The sequence below is a fragment of the Petromyzon marinus genome, chromosome 55 (genome assembly GCF_048934315.1).
Source record: "Petromyzon marinus isolate PM22_M1 ecotype Great Lakes invasive population chromosome 55, UKy_Petmar_22M1.pri1.0, whole genome shotgun sequence".
Taxonomy (NCBI): domain Eukaryota; kingdom Metazoa; phylum Chordata; class Hyperoartia; order Petromyzontiformes; family Petromyzontidae; genus Petromyzon; species Petromyzon marinus.
The window spans coordinates 11,332,392-11,351,635 of NC_133721.1; the positions used below are offsets into that span (position 1 = coordinate 11,332,392).

The following is a 19,244-nucleotide window of genomic DNA, read 5'->3' on the forward strand; positions in this document are numbered from 1 at the left end:
TTTGGTGGGGGTGGGAGTGGGGAGAAGGGCGCGGGACTCAGCCCCACAGCCTCCCTCCACCCCCTCCTCGTGAACCCCCCGCAGCTCGCACGCCTCGTGCGCCCACAACGCAATCATCATCACAACGCAATCATCACCACAACGCAATCATCACCACAACGCAATCATCATCACAACGCAATCTTCATCACAACGCAATCATCATCACAACGCAATCATCATCACAACGCAATCATCATCACAACGCAATCTTCATCACAACGCAATCTTCATCACAACGCAATCATCATCACAACGCAATCTTCATCACAACGCAATCATCATCACAACGCAATTATCATCACAACGCAATCTTCATCACAACGCAATTATCATCACAACGCAATCTTCATCACAACGCAATCATCATCACAACGCAATCATCACCACAACGCAATCATCACCACAACGCAATCATCATCACAACGCAATCTTCATCAGAACGCAATCGTCATCCCAACGCAATCATCATCACAACGCAATCTTCATCACAACGCAATCTTCATCACAACGCAATTATCATCACAACGCAATCTTCATCACAACGCAATCATCATCACAACGCAATCGTCATCACGACGCAATCGTCATCACAACGCAATCATCACCACAACGCAATCATCATCACAACGCAATCTATATCACAACGCAATCATCATCACAACGCAATCGTCATCACAACGCAATCGTCATCACAACGCAATCATCACCACAACGCAATCGTCATCACAACGCAATCGTCACCACAACGCAATCATCATCACAACGCACTCATCATCACAACGCAATCATCATCACAACGCAATCGTCACCACAACGCAATCATCATCACAACGCAATCGTTATCACAACGAAATCATCACCACAACGCAATCATCATCACAACGCACATCATCATCACAACGCAATCATCACCACAACGCAATCGTCATCACAACGCAATCGTCATCACAACGAAATCATCACCACAACGTAATCATCACCACAACGCAATCATCATCACAACGAAATCATCACCACAACGCAATCGTCATCGCAACGCAATCGTCACCGCAACGGAATCGTCATCGCAACGCAATCATCACCACAACGCAATCATCATCACAACGCAACCCTTCTCTGTGTTAATCCGTGGGTCTCTATGTGAGTTTTTGGGTGTCTGTGCGAGTCTCTGGGTATCTGTGCGTGTCTATGGCTCTCTATGTGAGTCTATGTGTGTTTGTGCGAGTCTCTGGGTATGTGTGGCTATGGCTCTTTGTGTGAGTCTATGGGTCTCTATGTGAGTCTATAGGTCTCTATGCGAGTGTGTGAGTCTCTGTGCGAGTCTACAGTATGTGTCTCTATGTGAGTCTGTGAGTCTCTGTGCGAGTCTATGGGTCTCTATGTGAGTTTGTCGGTCTCAATGTGAGTCTATGGGTGTTTGTGCGAGTCTCTGGATATCTTTGTGTGTCTATGGCTGTGTGAGTCTACGGGTCTCGGTGTCAGTCTATGGATCTCTATGCGAGTTTGTGGGTCTTTTTGCGAGTCTGTGGGTCTCTATGTGAGTTTGTCGGTCTCTATGTGAGTCTATGGGTCTTTATGTGAGTCTATAGGTCTCTATGGGAGTCTGTGGATCTCTGTGCGAGTCTCTGGGTCTCTATGTGAGTTTGTGAATCTTTGCGCGCATCTGCGGGTGTCTATGCGAGTCTACGTGTCTCTGTGCGAGGCCATGGGTCTCCATGCGAGTGTGTGAGTCTCCATGCGAGTGTGTGGGGTCTCTATGCGAGTCTGTGGGTCTCCATGCGAGTCCGTGGGTCTCTATGCGAGTCTGTGGGTCTCCATGCGAGTCTGTGGGTCTCTATGCGAGTCCGTGGGTCTCTATGCGAGTCCGTGGGTCTCTATGCGAGTCTGTGGGTCTCTATGCGAGTCCGTGGGTCTCTATGCGAGTCTGTGGGTCTCCATGCGAGTCCGTGGGTCTCTATGTGAGTCCGTGGGTCTCCATGCGAGTGTATGGGGTTTCTATGCGAGTCTCTGGGTCTCTGTGCGAGTCCATGGGTCTCTATGCGAGTCCGTGGGTCTCTATGCGAATCCGTGGGTCTCCATGCGAGTGTGTGGGGTCTCTATGCGAGTCTGTGGGTCTCTATGCGAGTCTCTGGGTCTCTATGCGAGTCTCTGGGTCTCTGTGCGAGTCTGTGGGTCTCTTTGCGAGTCTCTGGGTCTCTATGCGAGTCTCTGGGTCTCTGTGCGAGTCCGTGGGTCTCTATGCGAGTGTGTGGGGTCTCTATGCGAGTGTGTGGGGTCTCTATGCGAGTGTGTGAGTCTCTATGCGAGTCTCTGGGTCTCTGTGCGACTCTCTGGGGCTCTCTGTGAGTCTGTGGGTCTCCGTGCGAGTGTGTGGGTCTCTATGCGAGTCCCTGGGTCTCCATGCGAGTCTCTGGGTCTCCATGCGAGTGTGTGAGTCTCTATGCGAGTCCGTGGGTCTCTATGCGAGTGTGTGAGTCTCTATGCAAGTCTCTGGGTCTCTGTGCGAGTCTGTGGGCCTCTATGCGAGTCTCTGGGTCTCTATGCGAGTCTCTGGGTCTCTGTGCGAGTCTGTGAGTCTCTATGCGAGTGTGTGAGTCTCTGTGCGAGTGTGTGAGTCTCTATGTGAGTCTGTGCGTCTCTATGCGAGTGTGTGGGGTCTCTATGTGAGTGTCTATGTGAGTGTGTGGGTCTCTATGTTAGTCTGTGAGTGTCTGTGCGAGTCTCTGGGTCTCTGTGCGAGTGTGTGAGTCTCTATGCGAGTGTGTGGGTCTCTATGCGAGTGTGTGGGGTCTCTGTGAGTCTGTGGGTCTCTATGCGAGTGTGTGGGGTCTCTGTGAGTCTGTGGGTCTCTGTGCGAGTCTCTGGGTCTCTGTGCGAGTGTGTGGGTCTCTATGCGAGTGTGTGGGTCTCTATGCGAGTGTGTGGGGTCTCTGTGAGTCTGTGGGTCTCTATGCAAGTGTGTGGGTCTCTATGCGAGTGTGTGGGGTCTCTGTGAGTCTGTGGGTCTCTGTACGAGTCTGTAGGTCTCTGTGCGAGTCCGTGGGTCTCTATGCGAGTCTGTGGGTCTCTATGCGAGTGTGTGAGTCTCTATGCGAGTGTGTGGGTCTCTATGCGAGTCCGTGGGTCTCTATGCGAGTCCGTGGGTCTCTGTGAGTCTGTGGGTCTCTATGCGAGTCCGTGGGTCTCTGTGCTGTGTAAGGCAACGGGTGCGCGAGCACAGCCCACGCCAGCAGTGAACAGTTCAACTCCCTTCGTGGCAACTTGGCTCTGAAGCCCAGGGACCCCCCCACCCACCCAGTCAACCCTGTGCCCCCGCCACTTCAATCAACTCCACAATCTCCAGCGAAGGCATCCGAGAGAGAGGTCTGACGGGGATCGAGCGGCCAGACAGAGGAACGATAACAACCAAGCCCCTTGCCAAGGGCAAGGGACGAGAGAGGCGGTGTCTCGGCTACGCTCACCGAGGCCCCAAGATTCGCCGGGCTTCGGCCACGGCGGTCAGAACGAGAGCGGCAGAAATCCCGGGCACTTCCAAAAAAAAACCACACACACACCAAAAAAAAAAATCGATTTTCCCTCCGCCCGATTGCGCGCGGAGGCTCGAGCGGCAAAGTGCCGTGGTCTGTGAGCGCGAAACTTCAACGCATCTCCAAAGACGTTGCGGCGAATTTCTGTCGGTTCATTCATGGGGGGTGGGTGGGGGGTGGTGGCATCTCGCTGACTAACAGACAGCGACGGCGCGCACGGGGGGGCTTGCCTCGAGATCCTCAATTTGTGGTGGTGGTGGTGGTGGTGATGGTGGTGGTGGTGGGGTGGTGATAGTGGTGGTGAAAGTGGTGGTCGTGATGATAATGGTGTTGGTGGTGGGGGTGGTGATAGTGGTGGTGGTGAAGGTGGTGGTCGTGATGATAATGGTGGTGGTTATGATGGTGGTGGGGGTGGTGATAGTGGTGGTGGTGGTGGTGAAAGTGGTGGTCGTGATGATAATGGTGTTGGTGGTGGGGGTGGTGATAGTGGTGGTGGTGAAGGTGGTGGTCGTGATGATAATGGTGGTGGTTATGATGGTGGTGGGGGTGGTGATAGTGGTGGTGGTGGTGGTGAAAGTGGTGGTCGTGATGATAATGGTGTTGGTGGTGGGGGTGGTGATAGTGGTGGTGGTGAAGGTGGTGGTCGTGATGATAATGGTGGTGGTTATGATGGTGGTGGGGGTGGTGATAGTGGTGGTGGTGGTGGTGAAAGTGGTGGTCGTGATGATAATGGTGGTGGCGGCGGTGGTGGTGCTGACAGCGGCGGTGATGATGGCGGTGGGACTGGTGGTGCGCTGCAGTGTAGTGGTTAGCGCGCTACGCTGCGCTCGGAATCCAGTGACCCGTGATCGATTCCCGCTCAATGCCAACACCAGTGGCGATTATCTAAACCGGTCCTCCCCTAGGTCGACTCGGGCTAAAATAATTACTTGGTGTGGTGTGTTAAAACATCGTCACTGGGGAGACAAAGGCGGCCGGGCGTGGTTGCTGGCTACCCACCCCCTCGTGTGCCGTTCCGGCCTTCATAGGTGCTCGCTAACAGCACTTGCCCCAACAGTCTGTGAAGTCTATACGGGGGATCTTTGATGCTGGTGATCATGATGATAGTAGTGATGATGGTAATGACAGTAGTGGTAGGGATGATAGTAGCGGTAGTGGTGATAGTGGTGCTGGTGATGATAGTGGTGGTATCGATAGTGATGATAGTGATGGTGATGATAGTGGTGGTGCTGGTGATGATAGAGGTGGTATTGATAGTGTTGATATTGGTGATAGTGATGGTAGTGATGGTAGTGGGAGTATTGGTGGTAGTTGTAATCGTGGTGGTAGTGGTGATAGTGGTGGTAGTGGTGATGACAGCGGTAGTGGTGATTCACCACCGCTCCCTCCCGATACACAATCAAGGCACCTGTTGCTGCCACTCGACCCCGACAGACGCACCCATCAGCGCGCACACCCACAGCTATCTCGCACTTCACAACACATCCCTCCACTCAGAGATCAGGGGCCGTCAATAGGTCGGGGCTTCGGGTTCTTGGAAAAAAAAACACTCGCCTTGTGTGTTCCCCACCCCCTGACCCCCCAGAGAGCGGGGCCCAGGGCAGCCCCCCCCCATTCGCCGTGCACCCTAGGGGGACAAGCGGCTCTGTTCGATGGACACTGTCCGTTCCGATTCGCACACTCGCCACCGGACCGACGGGCGTGCAAACAAAGAAAGGTAATATCGTGCCGTACCTGGCAACCCCTGATCAGTGCCTACCTTATTACGGACCAATTCAGACCTTATTGGTCACCCCCGTGCCCCCTTATAAATCTCAACGTTCATTCTACAAAGTCCCATCGCAAGGGAGAAACACAAACAAATAGATAAACACATTTTTACTCTTTGGTTTTATTCGGTAAAGTCACGTAGGTACCTACGTAGGTAGGTACCTACGTGACGTAGGTACCTACGTAGGTACCTACGTAGGTACCTACGTAGGTACCTACGTAGGTACCTACGTAGGTACCTACGTAGGTACCTACGTAGGTACCTACGTAGGTACCTACGTAGGTACCTACGTAGGTACCTACGTAGGTACCTACGTAGGTACCTAGGTACCTACGTAGGTACCTACGTAGGTACCTACGTACCTACGTAGGTACCTACGTGACTTTACCGAATAGAACCAAAGAGAACCAAAGAGAACCAAAGAGTATGGATCCTTGCAGTCACGAAAGCTTCAAATCTAGAAAACACATTTCTGTTTACACGCATTGAGATGGCTGTTTCAATATGCCGGCTGTAGGTGAGATGTTAACTACCTCGCCTGGTTTGCAGGAGTTCGTGGGTTCAATCGGACGCTTACGCCTGCCGCATATTTGGAGTTTGCGTCTCTCTCTCTGTCCCCAAGGTCGTGTGTGTGTTTTTTTCCGCGGGTAATTCGATTTTCCGTCCACATTTAGAATTCTCGTGCTCGTTTCGATGTCTACTTCCCCGCACACGATGCGCCACTTCACTGAGCTGTAATTTGTGGCCAGGTCGGAATTCTTGAAAAAGAAAATAAGAGCTATATAGCTGTGGTCGTTAACCCGGTAAAATAATAAATAGTAAAAATAGACAGAGAGTGAAATTGTCACGGACAAAGTGTACGAAAAGCGGGGAATCCATAATTGAGGTAGCTAGCAGAGAATGTCATTTGCTCCTGGTTCTGCCGACGTAGGTATAAATCATCGCTCAAAAACACAGTTGGGAAGAACATCCCAACGATGTCGGACCACAGAGGTTTGCAAGATGTCGCTAAATAGCGACAGACCTGTTGGACTTACACACAGGAGCAGCTAGCTAGCGACAGACCTGTTGGATTCACACACAGAAGCAGGTAGCTATCGACACACCTGTAGACTCACACAGGAGCAGGCAGCTAGCGACAGTCCTGTAGACACACACAGGAGCAGGTAGCTAGCGACAGTCCTGTTGACTCACACAGGAGCATGTAGCTAGCGACACACCTGTGGACTCACACAGAAGTAGATAGCTAGCGACACACCTGTAGACTCACACAGAAGAGCAGGTAGCTAACGAGACACCTGTAGACTCACACAGAAGCAGGTAGCTAGCGACCTGTAGACTCACACAGGAGCAGGCAGCTAGCGACCTGTAGAATCACACAGAAGCAGGTAGCTAGCGACAGTCATGTGGACTCACACAGAAGCAGGTAGCTAGCGACCTGAAGACTCACACAGACGCAGGTAGCTAGCGACCTGTAGACTCACACAGAGGAGCAGGTAGCTAGCGACAGTCCTATAGACTCACACAGGACCAGGTAGCTAGCGACACACCTGTGGACTCACACAGAAGCAGATAGCTAGCGACACACCTGTAGACTCACACAGAGGGGCAGGTAGCTAACAAGACACCTGTAGACTCACACAGAAGCAGGTAGCTAGCGAGGCACCTGTAGACTCATACAGGAGCAGGTAGCTAGCGACAGTCCTGTAGACTCACGCAGAAACAGGTAGCTAGCGACACACCTGTGGACTCACACAGAAGCAGATAGCTAGCGACCTGTAGACTCACACCGAGGATCAGGTAGCTAGCGACAGTCCTGTGGACTCACACCAGAGCAGGTAGCTAGCGATACACCTGTGGACTTACACAGGAACAGGTAGCTAGCGAGACACCTGTAGACTCACAAAGAAGCAGGCAGCTAGCGACCTGTAGACTCACACAGGAGCAGGTAGCCAGCGAGACACCTGTAGACTCACACAGAAGCAGGTAGCTAGCGACCTGTAGACTCACACAGAAGCAGGTAGCTAGCGACACTCTTGCAGACTCACACAGAAGCAGGTAGCTAGCGACACACCTGTGGACTCACACAGAGGAGCAGGTAGCTAGCGACCTGTAGACCCACACCGAGAAGCAGGTAGCTAGCGACAGTCCTGTAGACTCACACAGCAACAGGTAGCTAGCGACATACCTGTAGACTCACACAGAAGCAAGTAGCTAGCGACATACCTGTAGACTCACACAGGAGCAGGCAGCTAGTGACACACCTGTAGACTCACACAGGAGCAGGTAGCTGGCGACAGTCCTGTGGACTCACACACAGGAGCAGGTAGCCAGCGAGGCACCTGTAGACTCACACAGAAGCAGGCAGCTAGCGACCTGTAGACTCACACAGAAGCAGGTAGCTAGCGACAGTCCTGTAGACTCACACAGAAGCAGGCAGCTAGCGACCTGTAGACTCACACAGAAGCAGGTAGCTAGCGACAGTCCTGTAGACTCACACAGAAGCAGGTAGCTAGCGACCTGGAGACTCACACAGAAGCAGGTAGCGAGCGAGTCACCTGTAGACTCACACAGAAGCAGGTACCTAGCGACCTGGAGACTCACACAAAAGCAGATAACTAGCGACAGTCCTGTAGACTCACACAGAAGCAGGTAGCTAGCGACCTGGAGACTCACACAGAAGCAGATAGCTAGCGAGACACCTGTAGACTCACTCAGAAGCAGATAGCTAGCAACCTGTAGACTCACACAGAGGAGCAGGTAGCCAGCGAGACACCTGTAGACTCACAGAAGCAGGTAGCTAGTGACCTGTGGACTCACAAAGAAGCAGGTAGCTAGCGACCTGTAGACTCTAACAGAGGAGTAGGTAGCCAGCGAGACACCTGTAGACATACACAGTAGCAGGTAGCTAACGAGACACCTGTAGCCTCTCACAGAAGCAGGTAGCTAGCAACAGTCCTGTGGACTCACATCGAGAAGCAGGTAGCTAGCGAGACACCTGTAGACTCTCACAGAAGCAGGTAGCTAGCGACAGTCCTGTAGACTCACACCGAGGAGCAGGTAGCTAGCGACAGTCCTGTAGACTCACACAGAACCAGATAGCTAGCGACAGTCCTGTAGACTCACACAGAAACAGGTAGCTAGCGACAGTCCTGTAGACTCACACAGGACCAGGTAGCTAGCGACCTGTAGACTCACACAGAAGCAGGTAGCTAGCGACAGTCCTGTGGACTCACAAAGGAGCAGGTAGCTAGCGACAGTCCTGTGAACTCACAAAGGAGGAGGTAGCTAGCGACCTGGAGACTCAGACAGAAGCAGGTAGCTAGCCAGACATCTGTAGACTCACACAGAAGCAGGTAGCTAGCAACCTGTAGACTCATACAGAAGCAGGTAGCTAGCGACATACCTGTAGACTCACACAGGAGCTGGCAGCTAGCGACACACCTGTAGACTCACACAGGAGCAGGTAGCTTGCGACAGTCCTGTGGACTCACACACAGGAGTAGGTAGCCAGCGAGACACCTGTAGACTCACACAGAAGCAGGTAACTAGCGACCTGTAGACTCACACAGAAGCAGGTAGCTAGTGACAGTCCTGTAGACTCACACAGAAGCAGGTAGCTAGCGACCTGGAGACTCACACAGAAGCAGGTAGCGAGCGAGACACTTGTAGACTCACACAGAAGCAGGTAGCTAGCGACCTGGAGACTCACACAGAAGCAGATAGCTAGCGACAGTCCTGTAGACTCACACAGAAGCAGGTAGCTAGCGACCTGGAGACTCACACAGAAGCAGATAGCTAGCGAGACACCTGTAGAGTCACACAGAAGCAGATAGCTAGCAACCTGTATACTCACACCGAGGAGCAGGTAGCTAGCGACCTGTAGACTCTAACAGAGGAGTAGGTAGCCAGCGAGACACCTGTAGACATACACAGGAGCAGGTAGCTAACGAGACACCTGTAGACTCTCACAGAAGCAGGTAGCTAGCAACAGTCCTGTGGACTCACACCGAGAAGCAGGTAGCTAGCGAGACACCTGTAGACTCTCACAGAAGCAGGTAGCTAGCGACAGTCCTGTAGACTCACACCGAGGAGCAGGTAGCTAGCGAGAGTCCTGTAGACTCACACAGGAGCAGGTAGCTAGCGACAGTCCTGTAGACTCACACCGAAACAGGTAGCTAGCGACAGTCCTGTAGACTCACACCGAGAAGCAAATAGCTAGCGACAGTCCTGTAGACTCACACAGGACCAGGTAGTTAGCGACCTGTAGACTCACACAGAAGCAGGTAGCTAGCGACAGTCCTGTGGACTCACAAAGGAGCAGGTAGCTAGCGACCTGGAGACTCACACAGAAGCAGGTAGCTAGCGAGACATCTGTAGACTCACACAGAAGCAGGTAGCTAGCAACCTGTAGACTCACACAAAAGCAGGTAGCTAGCGACATACCTGTAGACTCACACAGAAGCAGGCAGCTAGCGACACACCTGTAGACTCACACAGGAGCAGGTAGCTGGCGACAGTCTTGTGGACTCACACACAGGAGCAGGTAGCCAGCGAGACACCTGTAGACTCACACAGAAGCAGGTAGCTAGCGACCTGTAGACTCACACAGAAGCAGATAGCTAACGACAGTCCTGTAGACTCACACAGAAGCAGGTAGCTAGCGACCTGTAGACTCACAAAGGAGCAGGTAGCTAGCGACCTGTAGACTCACACAGAAGCAGGTAGCTAGCGAGACACCTGTAGACTCACACAGGATCAGATAGCTAGCGACAGTCCTGTAGACTCACACAGAAGCAGGTAGCTAGCGACCTGGAGACTCACACAGAAGAAGATAGCTAGCGAGACACCTGTAGACTCACACAGAAGCAGAGCTAGCAACCTGTAGACTCACACCGAGGTGCAGGTAGATAGAGAACAGTCCTGTAGACTCTAACAGAGGAGTAGGTAGCCAGCGAGACACCTCTTGACATACACAGGAGCAGGTAGCTAACGAGACACCTGTAGACTCTCACAGAAGCAGGCAGCTAGCGACAGTCCTGTAGACTCACACCGAGAAGCAGGTAGCTAGCGACTGTCCTGTAGACTGACACAGGACCAGGTAGCTAGCGACCTGGAGACTCACACATAAGCAGATAGCTAGCGACAGTCCTGTAGACTCACACAGAAGCAGGCAGCTAGTGACACACCTGTAGATTCACACAGGAGCAGGTAGCTAGCGACCTGTAGACTCACACAGAAGCAGGTAGCTAGCGAGACACCTGTAGACTCACACAGGATCAGATAGCTAGCGACAGTCCTGTAGACTCACACAGAAGCAGGTAGCTAGCGACCTGGAGACTCACACAGAAGAAGATAGCTAGCGAGACACCTGTAGACTCACACAGAAGCAGAGCTAGCAACCTGTAGACTCACACCGAGGAGCAGGTAGATAGAGAACAGTCCTGTAGACTCTAACAGAGTAGGTAGCCAGCGAGACACCTGTAGACATACACAGGAGCAGGTAGCTAACGAGACACCTGTAGACTCTCACAGAAGCAGGTAGCTAGCGACAGTCCTGTAGACTCACACCGAGAAGCAGGTAGCTAGCGACTGTCCTGTAGACTGACACAGGACCAGGTAGCTAGCGACCTGGAGACTCACACAGAAGCAGGTAGCTAGCGACCGTCCTGTGGACTCACAAAGGAGCAGGTAGCTAGCGACTGTCCTGTAGACTGACACAGGACCAGGTAGCTAGCGACCTGGAGACTCACACAGAAGCAGGTAGCTAGCGACCGTCCTGTGGACTCACAAAGGAGCAGGTAGCTAGCGACAGTCCCGTGGACTCACCCAGGAGCAGGTAGCTAGCGACCTGTAGACTCTAACAGAGGAGTAGGTAGCCAGCGAGACACCTGTAGACATACACAGGAGCAGGTAGCTAACGAGACACCTGCAGACTCTCACAGAAGCAGGTAGCTAGCGACAGTCCTGTAGACTCACACAGAGGAGCAGGTAGCCAGCGAGACACCTGTAGACATACACAGGAGCAGGTAGCTAACGAAACACCTGTAGACTCTCACAGAAGCAGGTAGCTAACGAGACACCTGTAGACTCTCACAGAAGCAGGTAGCTAGCGACACACCTGTGGACTCACACAGAGGAGCAGGTAGCCAGCGAGACACCTGTAGACATACACAGGAGAAGGTAGCCAGCGAGACACCTGTAGACTCACACAGGAGCAGGTAGCTAGCGACAGTCCTGTAGACATACACAGAAGCAGGTAGCTAACGAGACACCTGTAGACTCTCACAGAAGCAGGTAGCTAGCGACAGTCCTGTAGACTCACACAGAGGAGCAGGTAGCTTGCGACCTGGAGACTCACACAGGAGCAGGTAGCTAACGAGACACCTGTAGACTCACACTGAGGAGCAGGCAAGCATCCCTCAACCCCTCCCCCATATCCCCGATCGCCCCCCACGCAGACCCCCGATGTCTCCTCCCTCCGTCTTCTACCATAATGCATTTTTATTTTCCATTTGTGGAGAGAGAGATGATTCTGTGATGCGATGGCATTCGGGATTGAAACTTTAAATGTGAGAGAGAGAGAGATAAGAGATTGACACATGGAGGAAGACACAGACAGAGAGAAAGAGACGTCAGCCGGAGACGGGTAGAGGACAAAGAAATGAGAGAGACAGAGACGGTGAGACAGAGACGGTGAGACACAGAGAGAGACAGTGAGACACTGAGACAGAGACAGTGAGACAGGTCGAGACACACAGGGGAAGATAGACAGAGAGAGTGAGACACAGACATAGAGAGTGAGACACTGAGACAGAGACAGTGAGACAGGTCGAGACACACAGGGGTTAGAGAGACGGAGAGAGTGAGACACAGAGAGAGTGAGACACTGAGACAGAGACAGTGAGACAGGTCGAGACACACAGGGGAAGAGAGACAGAGAGAGTGAGACACAGACATAGAGAGTGAGACACTGAGACAGAGACAGTGAGACAGGTCGAGACACACAGGGGAAGAGAGACAGAGAGAGTGAGACACAGACATAGAGAGTGAGACAGAGAGAGAGACAGTGAGACAGGTCGAGACACACAGGGGAAGAGAGACAGAGAGAGTGTAACACAGAGAGAGAGTGAGACACTGAGACAGAGACAGTGAGACAGGTCGAGACACACAGGGGAAGAGAGACGGAGAGAGTGAGACAGAGAGAGAGAGAGAGTGAGACACTGAGAGAGACAATGAGAGACAGGTCGAGACACGCAGGGGAAGAGAGACAGAGGCAGGAGATGGAGAGATCAACAATGAGACACTGAGACAGAGAGAGAGAGATACACACACACAGGGAAAGAGACAGGAGACAGTGATATACACAGAGAGAGAGAGACAGCGAGACACACAGAGAGACAGAAGGCAGTGAGACAGACAGAAACACACAGCGATAGAGAGAGAGAGAGACGATGAGACACACAGAGAGCGTGAGAAAGAGAGACAGACAGAGAGACAGTGAGACACACACAGCGATAGAGAAAGAGAGAGACAGCGAGACACACAGAGAGCGTGAGAGAGACAGAGGCTATGACCAGTGACAATTGACAGGACGCATGAACAATTCACGGCGTTCCGCGCCAAGCTGTCACTCAGAGCGAGTCTCGTGTGCGCTGGACGGGCAGAGTTTATTGTGTGCGTGATGGCGACCTGAGCTGCTGTGGCACGCGCAACCCGTGGCAGGTTTGACGCTCCAAGGCGTCACAGTGGCAACGTGTGGCAGCTGTGGACAGTGACGCCGTGGCACATACATTTATTTTTTTATGCAATCCAAATAACCAGGAGAGCAAATGTTCCCTTCTTAGTTCTAATTCGAGTACAACACTGAATATTTCAAGAGCCCCAATGCAATGTGAATACACGCACTGTGATTGCGTGCAATGCGAGTGCATGTGCAATGCATATTGCGTGCAACGTGAATACACGCAAAATATATAACGTCACGAAGGAGGGCCACAAAGAGCCGCATCACGCCTGCGGAGCCACAGCATTGCCGAGCCCTGTCACTCGAAGGTGTCACTGTGACAAGTTCCGGCAGTTAGTGCTGCTTGTTACTGGCCGCTGAACCTCCCATCCCCCCCCCTCATCCCCCTCGCCCCACCCCCCGATCATCCCCCCCCCCCCCACCTCCGCTCGCCCCCTGACAGAGTTTTTAGACTCACTGAGGCGTTGCTGGGTCAACAACAATAATAATATAATAATTATTATTGATCTCAAGGTGTCAGACTGAGTAGGGGTTGAAGACTTCACATTCCTCGACCCCCCCCCCCCCATCCCCAGCACGGTAACAGCACGGTAAGAGCACGTCCTAGTGAGTGTGTGTAGAGTTGGTACGTCCTAGTGAGTGTGTGTAGAGTTGGTACGTCCTAGTGAGTGTGTGTAGAGTTGGTACGTCCTAGTGAGTGTGTGTAGAGTTGGTACGTCCTAGTGAGTGTGTGTAGAGTTGGTACGTCCTAGTGAGTGTGTGTAGAGTTGGTACGTCCGAATGAGTGTGTGTAGAGTTGGTAGGTCCTAGTGAATGTGTGAGTGTGTGTAGAGTTGGTACGTCCTAGTGAGTGTGTGTAGAGTTGGTACGTCCTATGAGTGTGTGTAGAGTTGGTACGTCCTAGTGAGTGTGTGAGTGTGTGTAGAGTTGGTACGTCCTAGTGAGTGTGTAGAGTTGGTACGTCCTAGTGAGTGTGTGAGTGTGTGTAGAGTTGGTACGTCCTAGTGAGTGTGTGTAGAGTTAGTAGGTCCTAGTGAGTGTGTGTAGAGTTGGTACGTCCTAGTGAGTGTGTGTAGAGTTGATATGTCCTAGTGAGTGTGTGAGTGTGTGTAGAGTTGGTACGTCCTAGTGAGTGCGTGTAGAGTTGGTATGTCCTAGTGAGTGCGTGTAGAGTTGGTATGTCCTAGTGAGTGTGTTAGTGTGTGTAGAGTTGGTACGTCCTAGTGAGTGTGTGTAGAGTTGGTACGTCCTAGTGAGTGTGTGTAGAGTTGGTACGTCCTAGTGAGTGTGTGAGTGTGTGTAGAGTTGGTACGTCCTAGTGAGTGTGTGTAGAGTTGGTACGTCCTAGTGAGTGTGTGTAGAGTTGGTACGTCCTAGTGAGTGTGTGTAGAGTTGGTACGTCCTAGTGAGTGTGTGTAGAGTTGGTATGTCCTAGTGAGTGTGTTAGTGTGTGTAGAGTTGGTAGGTCCTAGTGAGTGTGTGTAGAGTTGGTACGTCCTAGTGAGTGTGTGAGTGTGTGTAGAGTTGGTAGGTCCTAGTGAGTGTGTGTAGAGTTGGTACGTCCTAGTGAGTGTGTGTAGAGTTGGTACGTCCTAGTGAGTGTGTGAGTGTGTGTAGAGTTGGTACGTCCTAGTGAGTGTGTGTAGAGTTAGTAGGTCCTAGTGAGTGTGTGTAGAGTTGGTACGTCCTAGTGAGTGTGTGTAGAGTTGATATGTCCTAGTGAGTGTGTGAGTGTGTGTAGAGTTGGTAGGTCCTAGTGAGTGCGTGTAGAGTTGGTATGTCCTAGTGAGTGCGTGTAGAGTTGGTATGTCCTAGTGAGTGTGTGTAGAGTTGGTACGTCCTAGTGAGTGTGTGAGTGTGTGTAGAGTTGGTACGTCCTAGTGAGTGTGTGTAGAGTTAGTAGGTCCTAGTGAGTGCGTGTAGAGTTGGTATGTCCTAGTGAGTGCGTGTAGAGTTGGTATGTCCTAGTGAGTGTGTTAGTGTGTGTAGAGTTGGTACGTTCTCTCTCTCAGTTCCGCAGTGGTTTCCTCGGGAGGTGGATAGGGGGTAGGGAGGTGAGGAGGGGGTAGGAAGGTGAGGGGGGGGGCCGGGGGGTAGGGAGGTGAGGGGGGGTAGGGAGGTTAGGGGGGGTAGGGAGGGCCAGGGGGTAGGGAGGGGTAGGTCATCCCCGTCAAATCTGCCACCGGAACTTGTGCTAAACAAGTGAAACGGTGCCGCTAAATTCAGATTGCTCACAAAACGTGTTGCCTTGGTCTAGAGGGCGCAGATAGCAGCTCGAAAACGACCCAATGAACGTCGAGTTGTCGTTCGCATAAACTTGACAATTAGTCTCCCCCCTGTATCACCAGTCTGTCTCTCTCCTCTCTTATCTCACGAGGTCTATATCATCAGTCTGTATCTTTCTCATCTCGTATCTCACGAGGTTTGTATCACCAGTCTGTATCTCTCTCATCTCGTATCTCACGAGGTCTGTATCACCAGTCTGTATCTCTCTCCTCTCGTATCTCACGAGGTCTGTATCACCAGTCTGTATCTCTCTCCTCTCGTATCTCACGAGGTCTATATCATCAGTCTGTATCTCTCTCATCTCGTATCTCACGAGGTCTATATCATCAGTCTGTATCTCTCTCATCTCGTATCTCACGAGGTCTGTATCACCAGTCTGTATCTCTCTCCTCTCGTATCTCACGAGGTCTGTATCACCAGTCTGTATCTCTCTCGTCTCTTATCTCACGAGGTCTATATCATCAGTCTGTATCTCTCTCATCTCGTATCTCACGAGATCTGTATCACCAGTCTGTATCTCTCTCCTCTCGTATCTCACGAGGTCTATATCATCAGTCTGTATCTCTCATCTCGTATCTCACGAGGTCTGTATCACCAGTCTGTATCTCTCTCATCTCGTATCTCACGAGGTCTATATCACCAGTCTGTATCTCTCATCTCGTATCTCACGAGGTCTGTATCACCAGTCTGTATCTCTCTCCTCTCGTATCTCACGAGGTCTGTATGACCAGTCTGTATCTCTCATCTCGTATCTCACGAGGTCTGTATCACCAGTCTGTATCTCTCTCATCTCGTATCTCACGAGGTCTATATCACCAGTCTGTATCTCTCTCGTCTCTTATCTCACGAGGTCTATATCATCAGTCTGTATCTCTCTCATCTCGTATCTCACGAGGTCTGTATCACCAGTCTGTATCTCTCTCCTCTCTTATCTCACGAGGTCTGTATCAGCAGTCTGTATCTCTCTCGTCTCTTATCTCACGAGGTCTATATCATCAGTCTGTATCTCTCTCATCTCGTATCTCACGAGGTCTGTTTCACCAGTCTGTATCTCTCTCCTCTCGTATCTCACGAGGTCTATATCATCAGTCTGTATCTCTCATCTCGTATCTCACGAGGTCTGTATCACCAGTCTGTATCTCTCTCATCTCGTATCTCACGAGGTCTATATCACCAGTCTGTATCTCTCATCTCGTATCTCACGAGGTCTGTATCACCAGTCTGTATCTCTCTCCTCTCGTATCTCACGAGGTCTGTATGACCAGTCTGTATCTCTCATCTCGTATCTCACGAGGTCTGTATCACCAGTCTGTATCTCTCTCATCTCGTATCTCACGAGGTCTATATCACCAGTCTGTATCTCTCTCGTCTCTTATCTCACGAGGTCTATATCATCAGTCTGTATCTCTCTCATCTCGTATCTCACGAGGTCTGTATCACCAGTCTGTATCTCTCTCCTCTCTTATCTCACGAGGTCTGTATCACCAGTCTGTATCTCTCTCGTCTCTTATCTCACGAGGTCTATATCATCAGTCTGTATCTCTCTCATCTCGTATCTCACGAGGTCTGTATCACCAGTCTGTATCTCTCTCCTCTCTTATCTCACGAGGTCTGTATCACCAGTCTGTATCTCTCTCGTCTCTTATCTCACGAGGTCTGTATCACCAGTCTGTCTCTCTCCTCTCGTATCTCACGAGGTCTGTATCACCAGTCTGTGTCTCTCAACCCTCGTATCTCACGAGGTCTGTATCACCAGTCTGTATCTCTCTCCTCTCGTATCTCACGAAGTCTGTATCACCAGTCTGTATCTCTCTCATCTCGTATCTCACGAGGTCTGTATCACCAGTCTGTATCTCTCAACCCTCGTATCTCACGAGGTCTGTATCACCAGTCTGAATCTCTCTCGTCTCTTATCTCACGAGGTCTGTATCACCAGTCTGTATCTCTCTCCTCTCGTATCTCACGAGGTCTGTATCACCAGTCTGTATCTCTCTCCTCTCGTATCTCACGGGGTCTGTATCACCAGTCTGTATCTCTCTCATCTCGTATCTCATGAGGTCTGTATCACCAGTCTGTATCTCTCAACCCTCGTATCTCACGAGGTCTGTATCACCAGTCTGTATCTCTCATCTCGTATCTCACGAGGTCTGTATCACCTGTCTGAATCTCTCTCCTCTCGTATCTCACGAGGTCTGTATCACCAGTCTGTATTTCTCTCCTCTCGTATCTCACGAGGTCTGTATCACCAGTCTGTATCTCTCTCGTCTCTTATCTCACGAGGTCTGTATCACCAGTCTGTATCTCTCTCGTCTCTTATCTCACGAGGTCTGTATCACCAGTCTGTATCTCTCTCATCTCGTATCTCACGAGGTCTGTATCACCAGTCTGTATCTCTCTCCTCTCGTATCTCACGAGGTCTGTATCACCAGTCTGTGTCTCTCTTCTCTCGTATCTCACGAGGTCTGTATCACCAGCCCGTGTCTCTCTTCTCTCGTATCTCACGAGGTCTGTATCATCAGTCTGTATCTCTCTCGTCTCTTATCTCACGAGGTCTGTATCATCAGACTGTATCTCTCTTCTCTCGTATCTCGCCTGTCTCTTACCTAACTGGGTCTCTCTCTCCTCTTTGTCTCATCAATATCTCTTCTGTCATCTCGCTCAGCTTTGATATCACAGCAAACACTTCCATCATTACGTGATTGCTACCACCATCACCACCAGTAACAAAAACATCACATGTGGCGCTGACATCACCAGCACTAACATCACCAGGATGACCACCACTACCATTAAACATCGCTTGCACCACTTCCATCAAAGGAAAAAAAATCCTCCGTATTGCCTGCAACAGACTGTTGGGGAAAGTGCTGTTAGCGAGTAGCACTTATGAAGGCTGACGCGGCACACGAGCGAGTGGGTGGCACGCTCCACGCCCGGCCGCCTTTGTCTCTCCAGTGGCGATGTGTAAATACAACACCAGGGACTCATTTGAAGTTGAGTCGAGCTAGTGGAGGCCCAGGAGCGGTTCAGATAATCGTCACCCGTGTTGGCCGTGGGCGGGAATTGAACTCGGGTCGCCGGCTTCATTGTGTAGCACGCTGACCACTACGCTACCGCGACCCACACCACTTACCGCCATCATCAGCCCTAATATCACCCTAACTATCACCACCGTTAACATCACCGCCACCACCACCACTAACATCATCACCACCACCAAACGCCAAACGCACCATCATCAGCACCAAAGACAAAGCCACCCCTTCAGCTTCAACTGACTGTTGGGGCAAGTGCTGTTTGTGAGCACCTATTAAAGCTGGCATGGTACATGACAGGGTTCTGTGGCCAGCATCACACTCGGCCACCTTTGTCTTCCCAGTGTCGATGTTCACACGGCGTACCAGGTACTCATTTAAGGCCGAGTGGAGCCACCACCATCATAATTTCCATCACCATCATCACCATCATCATCATTATCATCATCATCACTATCACGACCATCATCCCGACCATCATCATCATCATCACCACCATCACCATCATAAATATCACCATCATCATCATCATCACCATCGTCATAATCACCATCATCACCATCACAACCAGCATCATCACCATCATCATCTCCATCACCACCCTCATCATCACCATCACACCATCATCATCTCCATAATTACCATCACCATTATCATCTCAATCACTACCATCATCGTCATTATCACCATCATCGTCATGATTACCATCATCATAATCACCATCATCATCACCATCACGACCATCATCATCTCCATCATCATCATCATCTCCATCACCACCCTCATCATCACCATCATCATCTCCATCACCACCATCATCATCACCATCATCATCA

At 51.2% G+C, this 19,244-nt stretch overlaps 1 protein-coding gene across 5 annotated transcripts in view; it reads right to left on the reverse strand.

The window, feature by feature from the left end:
• Nucleotides 1-19,244, reverse strand: part of LOC116954417 (disks large homolog 1-like) — a 157,061-nt gene that overhangs the window by 88,453 nt on the left and 49,364 nt on the right. The window lies entirely within an intron of this gene.